Here is a 25382-nt window from a genome sequence, read left to right as displayed (position 1 = left end):
CCCCGTTGCCATGGGGATTGCCCGGAAGGAGCGTGTGCCCTCTTGAAAAAGCTCCCCCGGCTTCTTCCGGTGTTGCGAAAGCGGCGGCGAGAGGATAAGTCAGTAAAGGGGGAAAGAGGCTCCTGGGTGGCTGTCTAGGAGCCAGGCCGGGTTTTTTTTTGGGGGGGGGGGTGTGGGATTTTTTTGGAGGGCATGCAAGCCGCGAGTGGCGTGGGCAGAAACCCCCTTCACCTGCCGCTGATTCTGTGAGCACCGCCAGCAATCCTCCTCCTCCTCTCCCTTGTTATAAGAATTCTAAGGCCTCAAATGTAGACTAAATATTCATCAATGCACACATATCTATATATATAAACCATGTGTCTGAAATAGTACGGGAGAGCAATCCTGAGGCCATTTTGACTCTCAGTGACCTCAAATACTCACCTGCAGTGAGGGAGGCAAATAGGGAAAGCCTCCCCGTTGCCTTTGCGCTTGCAAATCCTGTCTTAAGGGTGTATTTGTGTATGAATAGGGGGAGCCTGTGACCTGGATTCAGGAACTAAAGTAATTTTAATAATCACGAAAGAATGGCCAGGCTGCCCAGGTAATACAATCGGCGACCATTATCAGGTATCCTGCTAGGCAGGGTTTCTGCTGTAGACCGCCTCCAGTGATATATGTATGATGATTTTGGGGTGGTCTTTGGCTTAGGGGGTTGGGCAATGTCAAAAGTCTTTAAAGGTTCCTGCACACTTTTGTTGAGGGTCTCTCTCTCCTTGGAAGGAGGGGAGGGGACTCTGTTGCAACAGAAAAATAAACATCTGCCTTGTTTTCCACTGGATTCTGCCTCCATCCATTCTTCTCTGGCCCATCATGGACTTAGGGGACTCAGATTCCCATGGGGAGTTGGGAAGCAAAAGCCAAACCCCAATTTTTACATCACCATTACCGAAATCACACAAGTCAGTTTCCCCCTCTTTTTTCTGTGTCCCCTAACCAGCCAGCAGTTCACATCTCTTCCCCTTTCCCGCACTCCAGCTTGCCCTGGCATTATTCACTTGCCTTTAGGAGCCTCTGGAAAAACAAAGGAGGAGCTTTCCACAACAACTTTGTCTCCGTGCCCTTTTTTAAAATTATGAAGCACTTGTTTAGCGAATGGCTGTGGGGCAAGTCTTGCCAGGCCACCAGAAAAGTGTTCGTGGTGCTAGGTGTTTTCTTAGCACCAAGCTCTAATGGAAATGCTGGTGATGCTTCAAATGCGAGAGGAAAAACCGCAAGCCCCACATCCTGGATCCCTCCCTCCGGTTTTGGACAAACTGTGACACCCCACCCCCATCAACAGTCTTTGAATACAGTAGTTTCCAATGACAAGACAGGATCAGGCCCTATGTAATTTGAGCTGAGTACTTTGAGAGCGTTTCCTTCCCCTCCTAATCAAAGCTGCATTCTGCATATCAGAACTGAAGACAGAGCCCCCACAAATCTCTGGTAGTCTTTGTAGCTCTTTTCAGAAATGTAACGCTGTACTGTAGAATTCTCAGACTGATTTTATGATGATACTTTTGAAATGTGAGAGTATGGTAGGCCTTCAAGCTAGGAGACACCTTGATTTTGAGGGAAATAAAAAGACTTTGTTTTTCTATCTTCTCCATACTTTTTGTCCTGTTATATCTTCTAACATCCCGGCAGTGAGTGTGGTTTTTGAATAGAATTTGATATACTTTAATACTTAGTAAATGATAAAAAAAATCAACAATTCTGTGGGCAATTCCAACTGGTTAGGTTGATACTGTTCTTTAAACCGCCCTGAAAGCCCTGGCTATAGGATGGTATATAAACTCAATTAATAGTAGTAGTAGTAGTAGTAGTAGTAGTAATAAAGGTAAAGGGACTCCTGACCATTAGGTCCAGTCGTGACCGATGCGGTGCTCATCTCGCTTTATTGGCCGAGGGAGCCAGCATACAGCTTCCATGTCATGTGGCCAGCATGACAAAGTTGCCTCTGACGAACCAGAGCAGGGCACAAAAACACCGTTTACCTTCCCGCCGGAGCGGTACCTATTTATCTACTTTCACTTTGACGTCCTTTCGAACTGCTAGGTGGGCAGGAGCAGGGACCGAGCAACGGGAGCTCACCCCGTCATGAGGATTCGAACCGCGACCTTCTGATCGGCAAGTCCTAGGCTATGTGGTTTAACCCACAGCGCCACCCTTCAGACCAAAAGGAGAACTGCACAAAATTGTTCTGGTACAAAGTACTATAGGATTGCCTGAACTAATTGTGTGTGCTTCTTTCAGACTTCATCCTGTAGTAATAATACAACCAACTAATTTCACAGAGTTGTTGTGAGAATAAAAATTGGGTGGCGAGAGAACCATTATACCACCTTGAGCTCTTCAAAGGACAGGTGGGATATACGGTAAATGTAATACATGGAAGTAATTAAATAATACCAAAATATCAGTGACCAACTGTGGACCTGATTTATGCTTTCAGGCTGCTAAGATGTCAAGCCAAAAGAAGTGTCCAGACTGTGGCTCCTTGGAAATTGTAGAGGACTCTCATTATGCTCAGAACCAGCTGGTGTGCGCAGACTGTGGCTTCATTCTGACTGAAGGGCTTCTCACAACCACATATGCTGATGAAGAACATTTACAAGGTGAGGCTAAGAATAGCAAAATAGCTCAAAACTCTTTGTATCTTACAAAGACATAGGATTTGAGATACGACTTGCAAGCAGTTCTCAAATATAGACAGGCCCTACACCATTCAACAGTTTAAAAATGGGTGCATGTTTGAGAGCTTGGACCAAAGTTTGGCTGATATCTGTGTTTTTATCTCGTAGAAGTCACATATTCATGGAGTACTGGCCAGAATGAGCAAACGAGCCGTTGTGTACAGCGAGGTACGTATTCTGCATTACTCTGTTGATGCTTTGTGGAAATTAATGTGTCTGTCATCCACAAGAGCTGCATTGTTTCACTTTCTAAAAGCAAAGAGAAATTTGCATTTTTAAAACAGTCTTACCTATTTGCTGTGGGACCAACATCAAAACAACCTATTTTAGAATTTTAGAGGTACATAGAGTCCACAGTTCAGTTTGATTGCCTGATCAAATCCCACCTGAATCATTGACAGACTGGTTAACCATGGACCAGTCTGTTTCCATTACCATTAAATGGTCATTATAATTGTGTGTACAGCTGCAAAAAATAAAAATCAGTACATAACTAAAAGCCAAATTAAAATCAAATATGAAGTTGAAACAGCAATACTAACAGCCATTCTCAATTAGAGCCCCCAAAGACTTTCATTGGAAAAAGTTCTCCATAATATAAAAAAAAAGCCAAAGTAGGCTTGGTTTGGACACTCCAGTTACACTACCACAATTGAAAATACGTTGTCCATGATTGCCACCCATCTAACCTCTGAAAGTGGGAGCATGTGAAACAGAGCCTCCACAGATTATCTTAGTATATGGGCAGCTTCATACAGGCAGAGACCTACCCTGCGGTTAGATTTGTCACTGATAAATGTGTATGTGGAAACATTTCTTAAGTACTGCTGTGGTATTTTCCCCCACAGGAGTCAAACGTGTTCGGGATCTCTGCAAAGTTCTGCGGCTTCCTTCTCTGTTTGAAGATACAGCCTTGTCCTATTACCAGCAGGCAATCAAACGTCCCTGCTTCAGTTTAGTCAGCTTGGAGAAGAAGGAGATGCTTGTGGGCTGTTGCGTCTTTTGACCTGCCGCCAGCACAACTGGCCCCTGACCATGGGCACAGTCTGCCTGCTACTCTATGGAGACAAGGAGTTGTTTGCAAAGACCTATCTACGCTTCCTGAAGGAACTGCACTGGATGTGCCTACTCTCAGCTTGATGGATATGGTGAAAACCCACCTAAACGGGTATGTTGAAGTTCTTATGCCCTTTCCTTGACAATACTTCTCAAAGTTGGTGTGCAATTTCCATATTTCAGAGACAGAATTTACAAGTATCATACGGACTGTGTGGTATATTGATTGGAAGGCTGATGAAACAGCAAGCTTCTTAAAGTTCAGCAGGGATCGATGTGGTCAGTGCTTGGATGTAGGAACCCTGTGTGTGCTGTGTGCTTCCATCATGGAAGAAATGGGTATTTTCATATGTGCATGTATACTCCAACTCCCTGATTTCTGAGATTTCATCTGAGGCACTTCAGGCAGGTCCAGGCTTTTCTCTTTAGCCACAGGGGCAGCAAACTTCCTTTTTTAAACAAATAATTCTCAGAATTGTGAATTCTGCTCCTGCTACCAATCCCGTGATTGCTTGGAAATCCTTCCTATTATTATTAAGGGCAAGAAGCCAACAAACAGAATTTTGTTGAGCACAAGTTAGGAAGAGTGTAAATTCAGCCCTGTCCAAATAGTGCTGGTTAATGGAAGATGCTTTCCTTTTTGATTCAAGCTGCTCAGCTTGCCTTTTTGGTGTCCTTGGAAAATGCAGGGCCTTCTGCCCTTTGCCCTTTTACAGAATGCTTCTTTTTGCTCATGTCCCTCTTTCACCTATTTGTCTTCTCCATCCTGCCACATCTCCCAACCCAAGGCAGTCTATCTAAATGGCTTGTTTCATTTTCATCTTTCGAGCTTCAAGATTTTCCAGAATTCAGCCAGCGTCCCGACTAAGTTTGTGGAAGAAAAGGAGCAGCTGGTGGCAAGGACTATCCAGATGGTGGAACTTGCCAGCGACACGTGGCTGGGGACCGGCCGGCACCCCACCCCCCTAGTGACAGCAGCAGCCTTCCTGGCTTGGCAGTCTCTCCGGCCTGTCGATCGCCTCACTTGCACCCTTTCTCAGTTCTGTAAGCTTGCTGGTATGGAGGCTCCCCGGCCAGCCCACCAGAGACTGAGGGAGCTGCATAACATCCTCCTGCAAATGGCTTCTCAGCTGGGCTGGTTACGAGTGCTGAAAGTGGACCGTCGGAGTGTGGCAAAGTACATCGGTGACCTTCTGCGGCACCGCCGTGTGCTTCTTCAGGCTGCCTTCCGCATTGTGGATACTACGGAAGACCGTGACCTAGAAGACTCAGCAGCTGCGCCGCTGCAGCTAATCGATGAGAGCGCTGCAACAGTAGAAGAGGCCTCCCTTTCAGGAGAGAAGCAGAAGTTCAGCAAGCGGAAACCTTTGCTCCCACCCTGCGTCTTGAACCCCGCAAAGAGGCTACGAACTCCTCAGCTAAGCCTTGAAGATTCTGCTATCACTGGGGATGAGCCCATTTTAGACAGTGAGATAGAGCAGTCTATCCGGACTCTAGAAGAAAAGGAGATGTTTAGCAGGGCTCAAGCGTGCCTGTGAACTCAAAGCTGCAAGTGATTCAGACAGGCTTGCAAGCAATAGCCTTCTGATACATATTATCTCTAGGAGGCTTAGTTTGGTAAGAATAGAGCAGTGTTTTTCAACCTTTTTTGGGCAAAGGCACACTTGTTTCATGAAAAAAATCACGAGGCACACCACCACTGTGTGCGGAGAGGGAGATGTCAGAGCCCCGCTGCTCTCTATGGGGAATCGGATGAGAGCGGACCGCCTGTCCGCTCTCATCCGATCCCATCCGATCTGATCCCCACCCAGGATGGATGGAAAATAGGGTGGACACAGTCCGGCGCCCGCCTAGTGGGCGAAAATTTGACTTTTTAAAAAAATCTTTCGAATTTTTCAATTTTTCCCACGGCACACCAGGCAACATCTCACGGCACATTAGTGTGCCGCGGAACAGTGGTTGAAAAACACTGGAATAGAGTATACACTTCCAGAGTTAATGCTAAATACATTACTTCTGGTAAATGAGCCATCATAACCACTAGAGGATTGTGAAAATTTGTGTCCTGGGCTTTTTAGACTTGTCTACCTATGTACTGTCTGAAGCAAAGGGATTCATTGGTTGCCAGATGTGATTCCCGCCCCCTGCCCCCCCCCCCAGCTCTCCTGTCCCACTAAGAATCTCCCGCATCCTTCAGGCATGGCTCCTTCCACCCTGCTGTGGTAATAATTAAAGACAGGTTTGGGTGGCTTGGATAACTTTGGTTACTGGTAGGGACCACTAGTAACTAGTTGGCGAGGTTGATTATTTTCCTTCAACTCTGACAAGAGGTATAGGAAGTGGCCACATTGCAGTGGTTTGCATGCTGTTTAGGACAACTTTTGGTGTAAAGATTGGCAGGCTTCCATGCGTATCTCTGGGTGAGAAGTAGTATCCACTCTTGAAGGGTTGGGTGGAGTCAGTCAGCCAGCCTGAGCAACAAATACCTCTTTGAGTTGGCGTTTGACTTGAATTAATGTTTGTCTGGTCTACTTATGGTCCTCATAGTTAGGCATGAGAGAGTGGAAGAGAAGTGTAAAAATCTAATTGCAAGTTGTTTCAGACATTCATGCTTTAAACCTAGATCCAGAAGAAAAAGTTGTGGCTTTGCAAGCATCTCTTTATAGAACATGGTATGGTGGTTCCTGAACATGATGCCCGTGTCACTAGATAGGTGGTGAGTCAGTCGCCCTGATTAATGGAGCTGCTTAGTTAATTTTTGTCCCTACATGCACACGGTGAGGAGCGAGCGAGCGAGCGAGCGAGGGGCCTCCCGTGGAGCTCCCGCTGCCAGGGGCAGTCTACCTGCTGGGGCACGGGGCACATGCAGGGAGGGAGGGAGGGGGCTGGTGCCAGGCGCTGCCCAGAGAGGCCTCCTAAATATGACCCGTTGCATCTGATTTTTGCTCCTTCTTTATTTAGGGAGTCATAGCAGGACTTCTGAAGAAATGCGGATAAGGGCATGCTTTAACTTCAAAGGGAGAGAGGAAATACGCCAGAGTGTTGTGGTCATTGTAGGATTAGCCAGGTTCATTACTTTGTCCAGTTCCAGTTGCTGCATTTTAAGGAGGAGATAGACAAACTAGAGGAGGAATCTTTCTGGCTGGGGGGGGGGGACTTTGATGTGTGGGTGGGGCAACTAGCAAGTAAATCACATTCTGCCATTGTGACATCAAAATGTTGGCAAGTGGGTTGCCTTGACTACCTGCCAACATAAATTGTGTAGGGTTCCATGTTGGGGTTCCAGAGTGCAAGAGGCTTTGGCAGTGTTAAGCCTTGTAAGCCTCCCTGCATTCCTCCTTTCCGAGATCAAAGGAGATCAGAGATCAAAAGGAGCTTCACGGAATTGCTTTCAAAGCCTTTTGCAAGCCTTCAATGAGCTGCAGCTTGGACAGCAGGAGCGATGGTTGAATGGGAGCCTACTTTAATGGCATCCCTTATTGGGCAGGTGAGCGTGGCTTCTCCAGATTGGCCTCGTGGGCAAATGGGACTGGTGGGTCACGTTTGGTCTGTGAGCCGGAGGTTGTGCACCCCTGAACTATAGCATATTCCAAAGATGGTGAGGAGTCTGGAAACCAAGTCCGATGAGGAACAGTTGAAAAAGCTGGGCATGGTTATCTTGGAGAAGGAAAGGAAAGGAAAGGAAAGGAGGCAGGAGAATAGTTCTCAAAGAACTGAAAGACTGTGATGCAGAAGGTGGAGCAGATTTGTTCTATGTTACTCCAGATGACAGATGTACCGTATTTTTTGTCCTATAAGGCGCACCGGCCCATAGGACGCACCTCATTTTTTGGGGGGAAAATGAATTTTAAAAAAATTATTTCCCCCCCCCAGCCCTGGCTGCCGCCCCAAGCCTTGCGCTCACCTGCCCGAAGCAGGGGAAGCCCTCCGGAGGGCTCCCCGTGCTTCGGGGTGACAGGCTGCCGCCCCAAGCCTCGCGCACCCGGCGGGACCTCCTGCCGGGCGCGCGAGGCTTGCAGAAACTCGCCCAAAGCAAGGGGAGCCCTCCGAAGGGCTCCCCGTGCTTCGGGCGACGGGCTGCCGCCCCAAGCCTCGCGCACCCGGTGGGACCTCCTGCCAGGCGCGCAAGGCTTGCGGACACTCACGGGGGCTGCAGGCTGCTGCCCGCAAGCCTTGTGAGCCCGCGGGTACTCCCACCGGGCTTGCAAGGCTTGCGGATAGCTTCCTGAAGCCTGGAGAGTGAGAGGGGTCGGTGCGCACTGATGCCTCTCGCTCTCCAGGCTTCAGCGAAAGTTGTCAAGGTGAGTAGCTGATACGAATTTAGTTAATTCCTTTATAGGGCCTCCTAAACTAGGGTCCATCTCCCAATCATGAATCCCCTAAACGTTGGCATCTTTGTCTTCTCCTTAAATCTTGGTTTGCAAGAATTTCTTTTTCTAAGATGTGTGCTGCAACACATGCATTATTTTAAAACAAAATATGCTTGCTTCAGAACAGTTTGTTTTATATTTGTACAAATTATTCAGTAGGTTAATTGACTAAAACTCATGATCAGTTAAGTTTTCTTCAATAGGTTGATAGCTCTTGGGATTTCACACCTACCCAGTTATGCTTCACATTGTGCCATTTTATGTATAAGGTTTAAACCAGTGAGTAAGAATTTAAAAAAAAAAAAAATTAGCCACATTGTGCTATTCAAGCAATTTATCTAGTACTGTCAGGTGAGCTGTTGGGGACATAGCTCTATTGGCCAGCAATGATATTTGAGTTTCACATCTGAAGAGCAACAGATTCAAATATAAATACTGATAAAATAAATAATGTGCTATAGTAATTTTCCACTGATGCCTGCTTCCATAGCTATTGTAGAACAAACCCTGCCATTAAAATGTGTATGTGCACCATGATTCTTGGCTATCTGTGTTAAGAGTACAAAAAGCAACATTTCGTAAGAATGCATAATACCCTTCTGTTTGGCAAACATATGTTTAGACTGAGCTAAACATCCTAGTTTTTAAAACTGTAAGTCAGTGTATTACAAAAGCACTGTTTGTAAAGAACTCTTTTAAAAGTGTCTTACTGTGAATAATGGCAGCTCTCATACTCAAATATTTAACGTAACAAGTCCAGCAGGCTTCCCAAGTTTACTTTGGCAGTCTTGACTGCTTTATGCAGCCATGATAAGTATTCAAATCATTTTAGAAACAAATGTCTTGTTCATAACACTTTATTGTTAGAATAAACAGCACAAGTCAGAGTTGAAGCACTTTATTAGTTTTACAGATGAAAATTGGGGCTTCAAGGTTTATGGCGGAATCTATCAATTAAGAGGTAGCTCACTAATCAACACCACACCCTTAACATGTGGACAGACAATGCAAAGATGCAATTCAGACCAGTTAATATTTTTTCGTCTGAAGGCAGGGAGATCTGAAATTTGGATGAAACTGTTGCCAGATCTCAAGACTGGATGCTTATTTGTAAAACAGAAACACTTCCCTGTACTGAAAGAATTAGATGTCAATGAGATTATTTCTGTCAGGCCTTTTCCCTGATGTGGTAGTACTGTGTGTGCTTTTTGTTTTTGTTTTTTAAGGGTAATCTTTTAGCCATGCAATAACTTCCTGTAGTTTGTCTAGAAATAGTTTCACCGTGCTATCCGCTGTTTTAGGAAATTGGGCCAAATGATGAGCTTTCAAAATGTGAATATAGAAAATCGCTCACTTGTGTTCTAGTGCTTTCCCCTCCTCTAGTTCTTCTCTTTTGTTTCCTTTTCTGTTTTGATATGTATGCTTTTAAGGCATGCAATTTTCTGAAAATATTGTCGGAAAATTCAATATTTTGGGAGAAATTACATGCTTTTGTACATAAGCTGCTGTTTCTGTTCTAAAACTTTCCTGGTAATGACTTTCTCATTTTCTCTCTTTCTAGCTCTGTATCCTCTGCTGTATCCCGCTCCGTTCAAGACTGTTCGGCAGAATTTGTCTTGGTTCATGTGGTGCCTTTCAGGGAGTAAGAAGGTTAGACACACTAAGATGGCTTGCATCTTGGGTTTTAGTGCAGAAACAGTCTATTCTACAGAGTTCCTCTGACTGTTGATACCTTTTATGCAGATGTCTTCATGGCATAACCTTAAATGGAGAGGTAGCTGTTTGGCAATGGACAAGGTGTGGAGCTGTTCTACCATAACTCATGAACTAGTAAGGCCTGCTGATATTGCATGATACCAGAGCGTAACAGCACAGGTCAGGTGGAGCTGTTAAGCGATCTTGGGACTCGGCTTAGTAGCAGAGCCTTTCCTGTGTCTTCCTGCAAAATTATATGAATATTTGGGGGAACCCATTGCCCTGGACAATGGATAAATTTACAGTACAAAATTAACCCTTTCCTGGCATGGTTCTCATTGATCCTCTGGGGGGAGGCCCCAGAAAGCAATTCTGGAGAAACACTTGTTTTGTTTGCTTATAATTATTACATGATTATAATCCCCTTTATTGAAATTGCTGGCTAAATGCCACTAATATCAGTCTACAGACCTATCTGGCATTTTGCTTACATGGAGAACCTGACTCTGTTTAGCTTGAACTGAAAATTAACTATTTTATACGTAACAGAATCTGAGACCTTGTGGGAAAAGGGTGGGTAGGAAATATTTAAGCCCCTGATGCTGAACCTTTGCTGTTCTTTATTTGTACAGATGGTACAGGCATCACTCCAAACCAGGAAAGAAGGAAAAAGAGAGAGGTGAGATTGAGGTGGATATCCAATTCATGAGGAGCAACATGACAGCCAGCATGTTTGATCTGCCCATGAAAGATAAGTCACGGAGACCATTTGGCAAGCTGAAAGACAAGCTAAAGGGGAAACGAGGCAATGGATTGCCAGACACAGCTTCAGCTATGGTTCCTAGCATTAGTCATTCTCCGGCTGACAGTGAGGAAGAGTCAAATGAGAAAGAAAAGAAAAAATCAAAGTTCAAGACCTTATTCTCCAAACGTGGTTTACAGAAAAGCAACCTCTCTCAGTCCATGTCTGTGTTACCTTCTCTCCAACCGGTTACAGAGAGAGTTCGACTTAATCCCAGTGACTTTTCATCGCGATGGAGTGATAGTGATGATGACACTTTAACTCCTGTTTCAGAGAGTAAGTATTGTCTATTGAAAAGAGAATATATTTCTCATATGTTTTAACAGTTGTGTAGTTTACAAAGTGTGCTAAGTAGTAAAATGTGCCATTTCTTCATAATAGTTAAAGCTGGACTTCTTGTATTATTTAAAGACAGTGCTTGGAAGCTGTGAAGTGTCTTCATGATTGTGCCTAATAGTTGTAAATGAGTGGGATGCAGGTGGGTCTCAGTGTACTGCTGTTGTTAAGAGCCATCAGTTGATCTAGGGCTGGATTAGGTATTAGTATTTTCAGTAGTATTGGGACTTGTGCTTTCACTATTCTGATGCTGATTTCTTTCTTTTCAGAACCCTCCACAAATGAGGGTCACAGAAGAGGTCATAGCTCAGATAAGAGCAGCACTGCGGACCTCCGAATCACAAAGGCATCCTTGAACCCTTTTAATGAAAACATCTCAGCAGAAGAGAAGCCAGAAAAAAACTCAGCTTCTGTGAAACCATCTCAGACCAAACGCGTCAGGCCAAGGTTAGTCTTGAGAAATGAATTTTGAGATCTTGACATGCTTTAAGGCTATTGCTACCCAGTGGTTTTCATTGTATGTCATATGTCAGGGAACTGCCATCGGAGGGACAGGTGGTGGAAGGGCTCACAGAGGTTGGGAGGGAGTCAGCAGCGAAAGCAGGGACCAGCAGGGGGAGAGATGGGTCTCTGGAGGAAGGTCTCATGAATGCGGAGAGAGACGCAGCAGCTAAAGCAGGAACTAGCAGGGAAGAGGGAGGGATCAGGGACACGTCCAGCGAGAACAGCGGGGAGGTGTCAGAAGCTCCCATAGGGAGACCCATTCTTCGCCGGAAGCTGCCACGTCGTGAGTCCAGAAGACGCGTTTCCGTTAAGGAGCTTCTTTGCTGGAAGCGCTTCCGCAAACAACCACTGTCGGAATCTACGAGTGACTAGGGCAGACATGTTTGAGGAGCTCTGTCACACACAGAGGTTTGTGGAGTGGCACAAACTCTGAGGGAGCACGATTTTACGCACAAGCAGCTAATCATCCCATCACATCATAGAAAATATTTACAGGCTGAGTAAGAACTTTCCTCCTGATAGGGCAGGCATGCCCTGTGTAGGTTTCAGTTGATTAGTAACTCTGCAGGTACCGTATTTTTTGCACCAAAACACTCACTTTTTTCCTCCTAGAAAGTAAGGGGAAATGTCTGTGCGTGTTATGGAGCGAATGCCTGCGGGTGACGGCGGTGGGCGGGGGGGGGATCTGCTGCAGTCGTGAGCAGAGGATCCATAGTTCCCCTTCCTTTCCTTCTCCGTGGTTACAAAGCATGGATCCACATGGATCCTCAGGATTTTTGCATTGGGCTACTCCAAACTCACTGTCAGATCACATGTCTGTGGCCACAGCATGAACACACAAAAATCATATATCTACTATTTCGTTTAGAATATTTTTTTTCTTGTTTTCCTCCTCTAAAAACTATGTGCGCGTTATGGTCTGGTGCGTGTTATAGTGCGAAAAATACGGTAATTTGTAGGGTTTCTGTCTCTAGCCTTCTTGAAAGGAGAGAAATGACAATGCATGCTGCCTTCAGAACAAAGATGATCCACTTTCTTGCGAGGGGAGGGCAAAGAGAGCGAGCCAGTCCCTCTTCTGCCTCCAGGATGGAATGATGTCTAGCAGAGAATGTAATCCCCTTTATTGAAGCACACTTCCAAGGACTTAACTGAGAACCATGAAGCTCTAGACAAAAGTCTGTAAATATGTGACACATGACACACTTAATCTAGCTTTGAGGTCCTGTGACAGAAAAGGTGAAATAGAAATATAGGTAACTCGCAATGCTTATTTTACCTACGTGATTGCTGATTTGGGCCGGGGGGTGGGGTGGAGCAGAACAAACAAACAAATGGAGAGTGGAGGAAACATTACAGAGCAGCATGCTAGAGCCCTCGTGCTGCCTGCTGAGAACCAGGTAAGCGAGACACCTGGTTCTGAGGGTTCCTGGCTCTACGCGATTTTGCTTTTATGTGCAATGGCCAGGAATGTAACCACTGCATAAGATGCGAGGTAGCTGTAATTATATCTTCTGTTAGTGCAGGCATAGGCAAATGGCTCTCTAGATGTTTTCGGCTGACAGCTCCCATCATTCCTAGCTAACAGGACCAGTGGTGAGGGATGATGGGAGTTGTATTCCCAAAACATCTGGAGGGCTGTTTGCCTATGCCTGTGTTAGTATGTCTGTGAATATTCACTTGGATGAGAAAACAAACTTTTTCTAGACATCTTGGGAACATGCCCAACATACTGGTAGCATGCCGGCTACCAGTTTCTTATCACAGATCTGTAAAGGCCCCCTGTTCCAGGAGTGACGTCCTTAGCATTTTAGAAATCTTTGCATGATGCTTCCAAAGTAACTATTTCTGAGTCCGGAGGCGGCGCGAAGCAAGTAATGGCGGTCCTCTTTGCGCTGCGAAGAGGGGCTCCGCAGGAAAGGGTCGTTCGCTGCGGCAAAGCGACGACCCACTAAGAAAAACCACGAGCAGAGTGAGCTCGTGGCCGTGGGATCCGGCGGGCACCAAGAGCGACCCCCGAAACGAAGAAGGGACCCCGTAAGGGGTTCCGGAAGCGCGGAGGGGAAGCGGTGCTGTGGATTCATCGCTCTTTCTGCGGGAGTGAAGCCGCGCGGCTGTTACTGATGAGCGCCGACCTTTCTTCCTTCTACATTGGATTACAAATCAACTACTCGTGAGTAAGACTTACTCAAAATTGGATTACAAATTTATGAATTCGGCTGAAAGCGGGAGACGAGAAAAAGGAAGTCCGTCTCCCGACGATGCTTAGTGATCAAAGGCAAAGATCTGACAAGCTGGAAGCAGCACAGAGAGGTTTTAAAGTGAGAGACATCATACGTCCAGAGAAGTCGGAAATTGAAGGAGGCAAGTTACTCTTATTTTCTTGTTATTTTCTGTACCTTATCTGGGGACTTTCTCCTCTGCTAGACCTTTAAAAACTTTAAAGACTTTAAAACCCCCAGTCTCCGGACTTGCAGCGGGACAAAAGGCTACTTTGCGGATACATTTACAACCTGAAATGGATATTTAGAGGCATTACTGTTGGATACAATTAAACAACTGTACCTTGCACCTTTTAAAAAACTTGTGGCAACATTGTGAGAGCTCTGCCAGAGGGAAAAGGTCTTTTCCAAGGATTATTGTTAATTTACTTAACTGAAGGAACTTTAATGGCGACTGAAACTTTGTTTCTTCTTTCCTGAACTGTAACATCACTCCCTCTAGTGGAGTTTGGGATTTACAACTTTCTGGGAACCAACTTTGCTTTGTCTCTCTGTGGTTTGCTTGTTTATTCCAAGGCCTGTCTTTCTCATGAAACTTTTGACAGTTTGACCTTGAATCCTAAGACAGGTGTGGAATGAGTGATAGAGTGAAAACAAGAGCTGCGTCGAAGGCAGGGAAAGGCAAATTGACACAAACAACCCTGTTTTCTCAGGGACGTAGATCTTCGGTCCCTGCTGTTTTACAGACTGCACCCTCGCCAACAACTCCAGCTGAAGAAGCTGAACAATTAACAGGCGAGGATATGGCATCTGGAGGATCTAACACTTTGCTAGAGGAAATGCTACAACAATTCGCAATTTTGAATAAAAAAGTGGATGATCAAACTGCAAAAATTGACTTAGCCACATCCTCAATTACCAAACTTTCAGAACAGGTGGCTAAGCACTCACAAGATATTGGTAATCTAAACGACGTAACATCTGAAAATCGAAAATTGGCGGAGGCTGCGATTGGGAAAGCAGAGGCTGCAGCCAAAGGAGTGGAGGAACTGAAAGGAGAGGTAAGGCCGCTCCACAAACATATTACGGACCAGCAGGCCTACCTGTCTTTGGTGGAATTGCGAAACAGGGAAAATAATTTGAGATTACGCTCTATCCCAGAGATTGAGAAAGAGGATTTGACTGGTTTCTTAACGGCAGAATTTTCCAAATTCTGGGGTATAAATCAAGATACAGACTTCAAAATAACGACTGCATTTAGATTGGGAAGAGTTGCCGGGAAGGACAGGCCTAGAGACTGTTTGATTATTTTAAGGACTAAACAGGAGAGAGACAAGCTACTTGATTTACATTTCAACAAAGCACTTGTGATCCAGGACAGAAGAGCACAAATTTACAAGGATATTCCTAAACAATTACTGGATCTAAGAGCTAACTATACGGACCTAGCTGGACTTTTGAGAGGTAACGGAATACCTTACAGGTGGGAGTTTCCACAAGGTCTTTCGTTTAAATACAAAGGAAAGAAGATAAAAATCAAAACGAAAGAGGATAGCCAGAAGTTTCTACACGATCACGGAGAAGACTTACAGAAAGGAGCGGCAGCTATTTGGCCACCACCAGAGTCAGGAAAAGAGTTACCACCCTCGGATTCGGACAAAAAAGAAGATACCCAACAAGAGTAACAACAGATTGACACAAGATGTCTCTGCAGCTGTATAGTTGGAACATTAATGGCGCGAATTCCCCTGAAAAACGCAAAAGGATCTTCCATATTTTAAAGAAAGAGAATTTGGATATAATTTGTTTGCAAGAAACACATGTGACCAGGCTACACAGGAAGGTGTTAATAAATAAAAGATTAGGCCAAGAATTTATCTCATCAGACAGAGTAAAGAAGAGAGGCGTGGTGATTTACGCCAAAGAGAATCTTTCACCAAAATTTTTGTTTAAAGATGAACAAGGAAGAATCCTGGCTATTGAAATTTCGACCCAAGGAGAAAAAGTTTTGATATTGGGAATTTATGCACCAAATGAGGGGAAATCAGAATTTTATAAGAAGCTGCATGAGACATTATTGGACTATCTGGACTATTCCAACATCATTATGATGGGAGATATGAATGGGGTTGTCTCTACTTTGATGGATAAGTCACAGAATCAGAACTTGACTAAAGATGGAAGACTACCAAAAACTTTCTTTGAACTAACTGACAATATGGATTTAATCGATCTATGGAGGACGAGAAACCCCCTAGGTAAAGAAGGAACTTTCTTTTCTGAAGCCCACCTGTCATGGACAAGAATCGACCAAATTTGGACAACTAGAGGGCTGGCACCTAAGACTACAAAAATAGAAATCTGCCCAAAGACTTGCTCCGACCATAACGCTTTGAAAATGGAAATGAGATTTACTACTGCCGATTCCTTCAGATGGAAAATGAATGACAACCTGCTAAGAGATCAAGAGATTGTAAAGAAGGCCCAAAAAGCTTTAAAGGACTATTTTGAAATCAACTTAAATACCTCGGTGGAAAAAAGAACAATCTGGGACGCGAGTAAAGCTGTTATGAGAGGGTTTCTGATACAACAGAATACGATTAAGAAAAAACTCTGGAATGGTAAAAAAGACAAGATATTGGAGAAGATAAGAGACGGTGAGAAAAAATTAAGATTGAATCCAAAATCAAAAGAGACTCTAAGAGAAATTAAATTCCACCAGTCACAATATGCGCAACTGATCAACCAAGAAGTGGAATGGAGAATTAAACAAATGAAACAAAGATCATTTGAGTCGGCAAATAAATGTGGGAAACTGCTAGCTTGGCAGTTGAAAAAGAGACAAAAAATAAATTATGTTACCAATCTAGAAGTTGAAGGAAAGAACATCCAGAAACCCGGAGAAATTAGAAAGTGCTTCCAGAAATATTTTAAAAAACTATACACACAAGGATCCGAGGATGTAGCCGAGATAGAACAATTTTTGAAAGAAAATGGCCTTCCAGAACTATCTCAAGAGAAGAGATCAATCTTGAATTGCAAAATAACACAACAGGAAATTGAGGATGCCATTCAGAATATGCAGTTAGGCAAATCTCCAGGACCGGATGGACTCACCTCCAAGTATTATAGGACGTTAAAAGACTATTTGATACAACCACTAGAGGAGGTTTGCAACCAGATTATGGGGGGAGGGAAGGCACCAGATACGTGGAAAGAAGCATTCATCACACTGATACCTAAAGTGGAAACTGAAAAGACTCAACTTAAGAACTACCGCCCCATCTCACTCCTAAACGTGGATTACAAAATATTTGCGGATGTTTTGGCTAACAGATTTAAAAAAGTATTAAATGAAGTAATCCATAAGGACCAAGCAGGCTTTCTCCCAGGTAGACATTTGTTTGATAACACCAGGAATATTATCGATATTCTGGAACTCTTACAAACAAATATTAACACCAAAGCAGTGTTAATTTTTATTGATGCGGAGAAGGCCTTTGACAATATTTCTTGGAAATTTATGAAGAAAAACTTGGAAGGGATGGGAGTGGGAAGGGGGTTTGAGAATGGAATAGAGGCAATCTATTCTGAACAAAAAGCTAAGTTGATAGTGAACAATGTGGTGACAGAAGAACTTCATATTGAAAAAGGAACACGCCAGGGGTGCCCCCTATCCCCTTTATTGTTTATTTCAGTCCTGGAGGTTTTGCTGAACATGATAAGGGAGGATCGGCAGGTACAAGGAATACGGGTCGGAGCGAAACAATATAAACTGAAAGCATTTGCAGATGATCTGGTTTTAACACTACAGGAGCCAGAACCCAGTACAAAAAGAGTTTTGGATCTGATCCAGAAATTTGGTCGGGTGGCGGGTTTTAAGCTGAACAAGCAAAAAACTAAGGTGTTAGGGAAAAATCTGACGGCTATGGAAACAGAAGGGTTTCAGAAAGAGACAGAACTAAACATTGTTAAAAAAGTGAAATACCTGGGGGTGAATCTGTCTTCTAAGAATTTGAATTTATTTAAAGACAATTATGAGAAATGTTGGCTAGAAGTTAAAAAAGATTTAGAAATTTGGTCAAGACTGAAATTATCCTTGTTAGGCCGAATTGCAGCTATAAAGATGAACGTTTTGCCAAAGATGTTGTTTTTGTTTCAGGCCCTGCAGATTGTGGACAGAGTGGAATGCTTTGGAAAGTGGCAGAAGGATATTTCTAGGTTTGTCTGGCAGGGCAAAAAGCCCCGAATAAAGTTCAAAATATTAACTGATGCAAAAGAGAGAGGGGGGTTTGCCCTGCCGGACTTAAGGTTATATTATGAAGCGGCGGCCTTCTGCTGGATGAAAGATTGGATTTTACTAGAAAACACTGATGTCCTAGATCTGGAAGGCTTTAACAATTCGTTAGGTTGGCATGCGTATTTGTGGTATGACAAGGGTAAATCATATGGAATGTTTAAAAACCATATTGTCAGAAAAGCAATATATATGGTCTGGAAAAAATATAAAGACTTATTGGAGAGTAAAACTCCGAGGTGGATTTCACCAATAGAGGCCAAAGCTCGGAAAACAACCAATATGGAGGCATACTGGCCGAAATATTGGGAAATAATAGAAAATATTGGAGGTAATTGGAGACTGCAGAGCTTTGAAAAACTAAAGGATAAGGTGCAAAATTGGCTGCATTATGCCCAAATTAATGAGGTTTTTAAGTTAGACAAAAAAACAGGTTTCCAGGTGGAAAAATCGAAACTTGAGACAGAATTGCTTGAACCAAAGACCAAGTTATTATCGAGAATGTATAACTTGCTGCTTAAATGGAACACTCAGGATGAGACAGTTAAATCAGCAATGATAAAATGGGCCCAGGACATTGGTTATAATATTATGTCTGAAGACTGGGAAAGGTTATGGACCACCGGTATGAAATTTACTGCATGTAATGCTTTGAAAGAAAACATTATGAAGATGGTATACAGGTGGTACATGACCCCGGTTAAGCTAGCTAAGATTTACCATTTGTCCGATAACAAATGTTGGAAATGCAAGGAAGCTGAGGGGACATTCTTTCACCTCTGGTGGACTTGCCCAAGACTGAAGGCCTTCTGGGAAACGATCTACAATGAGTTAAAAAAGGTGTTTAAGTACACCTTTCCCAAGAAACCAGAGGCCTTCCTTCTGGGCATTGTCGGCCAGAAGGTGTTTAAAAAGGATAGAACCTTTTTTATGTACGCTACAACAGCAGCAAGAATTCTTATCGCCAAGCATTGGAAGACCCAAGATTTGCCCACACTGGAGGACTGGCACTCGCAATTGATGAACTACATGGAACTAGCCGAGATGACTGCAAGGATCCGGGACTTGGGAGAAGAAGCAATGGAGGAGGACTGGAAAAAATTTAAAGACTATTTGCAAAAGTATTATAAGTTATATGAAACATAAGATGTCGTATGATTGGGAACTTAGCTCCAGTAATGAAACTTGAATATTTATGAAATTTGATAAGATTTATGAAAGAACCAAGATTTAAATGGGTAAAAACGATATTATGGTATATTTTTAGAGTATATGGTGATCAAGAGATTTAAATCTAAATTGCAATTGAAAATATAAAGAAATACACGAAATAAGGGTATAATTTGCTGATAAATTTATTGTTAAGAATGCATTGTGCGGGGGACGGGGGAAGTCCAATGGAAATTTGAAATAAGTCATTGAAGTGGTCGTGTTTCTTTTCTTTTTTATTTCCTTTCTTCTTGTCTTTTCTTTTTATTCTTTGACTGTTCTGTTATTTCTGTAAAAAATGTAATAAAAATTATTATAAAAAAAAAAATAAAACCTTGGCCTTTCAAAAAAAAAAAAAAACAAACAAAGTAACTATTTCTGAGACTCATGTGGTAATATGGATAAATTATTTCATAACAGCATGTTCTCCTTTTAAAATAGGCTATTTCTTCTCTTCTCTTCCTCTTCCCCTTTACTTTTTCTTTTCTTTTTCGAAAATGGACTTTGCTGGCTAAATGCCACTAATATCAGTCTACAGACCTATCTGGCATTTTGCTTACATGGAGAACCTGACTCTGTTTAGCTTGAACTGAAAATTAACTATTTTATACGTAACACACCCTGAGGCCTTGTGGGAAAAGGGTGGGTAGGAAATATTTAAGCCCCTGATGCTGAACCTTTGCTGTTCTTTATTTATACAGACGGTACAAGCTTCACTTCAAACCCACCACCCTTTCTGTTATTCCAGAAGTGGGTTCAGATGATGAGCAGCTAGGTGATTATTCCCAGGGTACTGAAAAGAATGCAGTTTCTGGAGATTTGTCCAGGAGTGGAGATGGTTCCACAGAGTTACGGTCCTCCATTGAGGGGGGAGAGCTGACAGCAAATAAAAAGGCGACTGGTGAAAGGCAGACTGAAACACATCCTGCTAAGCTCAGGTGAGAGGAATTGGGGGGGGGAGCAAAGATAAAGGCTCAAGTGCTATACTGTGCATGGCTTTGATTCTTCCCTCCCCTTTTTAACGCAGTAAGGGATTTTGTGTCCTATGGACAGGTGAAAATCTTTCCCTGTTGATCTGTATCTATTTCTTGTAGCAGTGTCAATGAAGGAATAAAACTGAGCAAAGGTTTGTTTTGCTTCGGCAGTAATCAGACTCTATTTTCACATTGTTGTAACATGACAATAAAGGTATCATAAACAGGAATCAGCACTTCATATTATACCTTTAATTTTACTTTATTTTTTAAACCCACTGTCCTGTTAAAATACTAAATATAGTTTTCATGTTCTGCCAAAATAAGTGAAAGCAGCAATTGGATAAATGCTTAACTTTTTTTAAAAGCGGTGTTAGTTGTGATCATAAGTGCAGTGCAATTTACTGCGGCACAGGTTTTGTGTTACCTAGATTTCTGAAGTGTTCCACGGGTGTAATTTAACTAAAAAAGAAATCAAGGCAAACTTTTGCAATAAACTTTGTTGAAAACTCTATTTTTCACACTTGCTAAACATCTGGTCCTTGAAGGGATATAAATAAATAAATAGGTAAGTAAAACTTTTCATTTGAGAGCTTCTTAATCAGTCTTGAAGTGTAGAGAGGAGGGCAGAATAAATCTTCTGTTTTAACAGTAAATATAAAATCTAAACTTGCACTAATAGAGGTATGTAGAAGAGGAAAATGTACTTTATTCTTTTTAGAAGCCAAAGCAGGAACATGCGTGCATGCAGTGCTTCATGCAAGACTAAAAGTAAAGGTAAAGGGACCCCTGACCATTAGGTCCAGTTGTGGCCGACTCTGGGGTTGCGGTGCTCATCTCACTTTTTTGGCCAAGGGAGCCGGCGTACAGCTTCCAGGTCATGTGGCCAGCATGACTAAGCCGCTTCTGGCGAAACCAGAGCAGCGCACGGAAATGCCATTTACCTTCCCGCCGGAAGGGTACCTATTTATCTACTTACACTGTGTGTTTTCGAACTGCTAGGTTGGCAGGAGCAGGGAGTGAGCCCCGGGAGCTCACCCTGTCGCGGGGATTCGAACCACTGACCTGATTGGCAAGTCCTAGGCTCTGTGGTTTAACCCTTCAGACCAAAAGGAGAACTGCACAAAATTGTTCAGGTACAAAGTACTATAGGATTGCCTGAACTAATTGTGTGTGCTTCTTTCAGACTTCATCCTATGAAACCAACGCATACTACAACAAGCGAATCATCTGCAAAAAACCAGAGCATAACATCAAAGATCTTGGGTAACCAAAATGAAGCCGATATAGAGGTAATTTAAGACATACTATATTTTAAAACCTAATTGGGTGGTCTGTGCCCTGAGTTAGGAAGCTTGTAAATTTATTGGCGGGATTAGACAAACTGCAAAGGGGTATAGTCGTTTGGAGACAGAAATGTGTTCAAGTTTTCTAGTTGTACGATTCCCCCTGCCCCTGCTATCCTACCCATCTGGGCAATTTTCTGAGCCTTTTACTGACACAAGTTTAGATCTGTGAGTGGGTATGAATTCCCCAGGCTCAAAACTTGCTATCTTCACCAAAGGACTTTGGCCTGAAAGGGATTTTTGTTTTCAGATAAGCAAGGTTTAGTGATTTAGTGCCTCCAACTAATATTGCAAATGATCTGTTTGGTGTTTGAGCACAGAACCTGAATTATTATCACTTAACTGAAACAACCACTACTGCTGCTGCTTTGTATTTATTTAGTACTTTTTGCATGTTATGAGGAGGGTCTTATCTTCACTTTTCCATGTTTATTACTGGGAAGAAATAGTTGAAGGCAGGTGTACAGAAACCTTGTGTGCACATTTGTCTGCATGCCATAAAAGTACTTACTGGCAAATCCTGAAATTCTAGTTTTTTGTGAATCTTCAGTAGCTTTTAAGATGCTTAGACAGGTTACCGTATTTTTCGCCCCATAGGACGCACTTTCCCCCCTCTAAAAATGAAGGGGAAATCTGGGTGCGTCCTATGGGGCGAATGCAGGCTTTCGCTGAAGCCTGGAGAGCGAGAGGCATCGGTGCGCACCGACCCCTCTCGCTCTCCAGGCTTCAGGAAGCTATCCGTAAGCGTTGCAAGCCCGGTGGGAGTTCCCGTGAGCTCACAAGGCTTGTGGGCAGCAGCCTGCAGCCCCGGCGAGTGTCCGCAAGCCTTGCGCACCCGGCAGGAGGTCCCGCCGAGCGTGCGAGGCTTGGGGTGGCAGCCTGTCGCCTAAAGCACGGGAAGCCCTCCGGAGGGTGCCCCGTGCTTCGGGCAGGTGTGCGCAAGGCTTGGGGCGGCAGCCGCGGCGGGGGGCGGGGAATAATTTTTTAAAATTCATTTCCCCCCCCCCCAAAAAAAAACGAGGTGCGTCCTATGGGCCGGTGCGCCCTATAGGACGAAAAATATGGTACCTCTTTGCTCTGAAATCATTCCTGGGATTCCCCAGTAATCCCTGAAACCAAAGGTTTCTATAGTTTCTTTCTGATCCTTTGACGCCATCCTTGCAACAGTTCTTGATATCAAAATGACTTTAACCTGTTCATGCTTCCTTCCTAAAGAAATATGATCTTCCTTCAGATCCCGCCTATGCTTATGGCCAGCTGACACACAGCGAGCTGATCCAGCTGGTCTTGAAGCTGAAAGATGTCATTGCAAAGCGAGATCAGCAGGTGCGGGAGCTGCAAGACTACATTGAGCAGCTTTTGAATGCATTGCCTTGTAGCTGAAACCAACTAGGAGGAATAAGTAGGGCAGGCATAGGGAATCTGGCCCTCCCAATGTGCTTGGACTCGACTCCCATCCTCCTCAAGGATGGCCATTGGGAGCCCAGAGGTATCTGGATGACCACATGATTCTCAACCCCATAAGAGAGGCTTAGCACAAAGCTGTATGTGTGCAATGTCTCACTGTGCCTCTTTTGGTTCCAGTTTCTGTATCTGTATGATAGAACAGTTTCTGTAGACAGACGACACTTTCTTCAGTTACAAAAGATTCTGTTTATGCTGCTGCATAAATTGTTGGAAGATGTGAATAGTCAGAATTACTGCAATATGATTTCTGCTGCAGACTAAAAAAACTGGAGACTTTTTCTGATTTTATTTTTTATGGATCTTATTCCTGGGTTGAAGATTGAATTCTTAATTTCAGTATCTCCATCTGCCCCTTAATTTTTAAAGGGTACCTTTACATCGTGGTCCCTTACTCTGGATGGGGCACTAGCCCAGTATATGAGTTTAAAGTTTCCAAAGGATTAACTTTTGTAGGTTTCCTAATAAAACAATACATCCACCATCACTAGGCATTTGGGGTGAAATCCACATTGACCATTGTATGGGAAATTGAACTATTTGAAGATAGCAACTATAAGGTAAAGCATGGCTTTTTGCAAGCGTAAGCTTGTATATGCACTTTTGGCTTCCAGTCAGATCAACTGTGATTAAAAAAAATATTTTGTTGAAAATTTGAGCTACAAATGCAGGCAGCCAAACAGCAATCAAAGTGATGTCTGAAGACGTGGACGGATTAATTTTCATGCTTTTGACTGTAGCCATTCTTCATTTTCTGCCTATGCACTTTCAAGAGGGATGAGCTTGGCACTGAATATCTCTTCAGCCCTCCCTTTGTATTCAGTCACAACACTGGATTATAAACTTCTCAGGTAATCAAAGAGGGGTTGATTCTAAGCAAGTCATACATGGGAGTAGACCTCTTGTAATCAATGACTAAGGACTCTTGATTGTTGTGGGCCTGCTCTTAGTATGACATGATCCGATATCACCCATACATCTTGACTTTTTCTCAATGGTGCACTCTTAATTGCTCTTGATACTGTGCAATCTCATTTGCAAACACCAAAGAATAGGAACAGCTAAGTGGTTCCTCTAGTTTATTCCTCATTTGACATGGCAATATTTATGCAATGAGAGCCCTAAGTACATAGTTTGGAGGTTGGTAGAAAAATTAATACTGTAAGGTTTGAATATAAGACTTGGACTGTGAGCTTGGACTCCATGTTCCTGTTGCCCTACATGGAATGTGGTGCTTGTTGAATAGATTTGTCGATCTTCTTGCATAGTGCTAATTCTCTTGATGAAATCCTCTGGCTGATGCTGTCACCTTGCCTCAACTAGGTCAATGAATTCAGGTGATTGAAAGGGGAGGAACTGTTGTTTACCGTATCTAAAATCTCCAGGGCCTGTGGTGTTTATTTTAAGAGGCTTCATGTCTCTTTGCTCCTGCTGGAGCCATAAGCACACAGGATCATGCTTTTGGGAACAAGTATTTTATTGAAATACAGTTTTACTGTGGACTAGAAAATGTTTATTTCTGATGGTTTTATGGTCCCAAAGTACAGTGGACATTTGTGTTTAATACATATTCAGTAGGAATGGATCTAGTAACAAATAGTGTTGACCGTTTTAATAGAAATAGTACAGGACCAGCTTCCAGCAGATGGTGAAAATCTTCTAGTTTCTAACCTGTCCTAAAATCTCCAGGGACCACGGGGCTGCAGCTGGCAACACAATGTGCCACATGCAAGAGGGAGTATTCTCACTGGGCCCAAATCTGCTGACCATTCTTCATATAAAGGTCTGCTCAGTTGTATACATTTTGATGAGATTTGGGCAATACACAGCAAGGATACCTTGCAATCTGTGCCTTCTCTTTGGTATCTGTGCCTTCTCTTTGGTATCTGTGACTTACGCAATCCTGACATCGAAATGCTGAATTTTGTGAAAAGTGTGGTACATTGTGAGGGATATTTCCCCTTGTGCAAACATTTGCTCAGTGCTTAATGTTGAAGTATTTGAATGTATATTTATATTCTGCCTTGTTACTCTTGGTACTTAATCCCATTGTGTTTTTGGTTTTTTTACGAAGACCTTCATCCTTGTGAAATGTTAAAAATAAAGTTATTTAAACTTGTGAGAACACTTGTGTTTCTTTGCCTATCTTCACAAACTTTAAGTGAAGAATGCTGTATATACAATCCACATTATTGCACGCTATATCAGAATGGTTCCTTAGTCCATACTGATAGAAATGATTCTCTGCTGTACAAGGACTGGATTCCATCATGGTGATTCCAAAGTGTGAAAGAAAAAGGGCTTCATATGCAACTGAAACTTCTATTGTGAGAGCTGTTTGTACATTAAGCCTTATGGGTTTTAAGAAGCAGACATTCCTCAATGATCTTAGA

The 25382-nt window shown here is 43.2% G+C and overlaps 1 pseudogene across 1 annotated transcript; it reads left to right on the top strand.

The window, feature by feature from the left end:
* The first annotated feature begins 222 nt into the window (after positions 1 to 222).
* LOC309519507 (transcription factor IIIB 50 kDa subunit-like) lies at positions 223 to 20112 on the top strand (annotated as a pseudogene). The gene is made up of 9 exons: positions 223 to 245; positions 2477 to 2639; positions 2826 to 2885; positions 3566 to 3885; positions 4603 to 5390; positions 9705 to 9793; positions 10471 to 10916; positions 11246 to 11423; positions 19907 to 20112. The product of its transcript is annotated as a transcription factor IIIB 50 kDa subunit-like (transcript).
* Positions 20113 to 25382: the final 5270 nt, after the last annotated feature.

This window comes from Podarcis vaucheri, assembly GCF_965113315.1.
Source record: "Podarcis vaucheri genome assembly, chromosome: 15".
Lineage (NCBI taxonomy): Eukaryota > Metazoa > Chordata > Lepidosauria > Squamata > Lacertidae > Podarcis > Podarcis vaucheri.
Note: the sequence above shows the minus strand (reverse complement) of the source record. Positions and strands in the feature narration are given on the sequence as shown.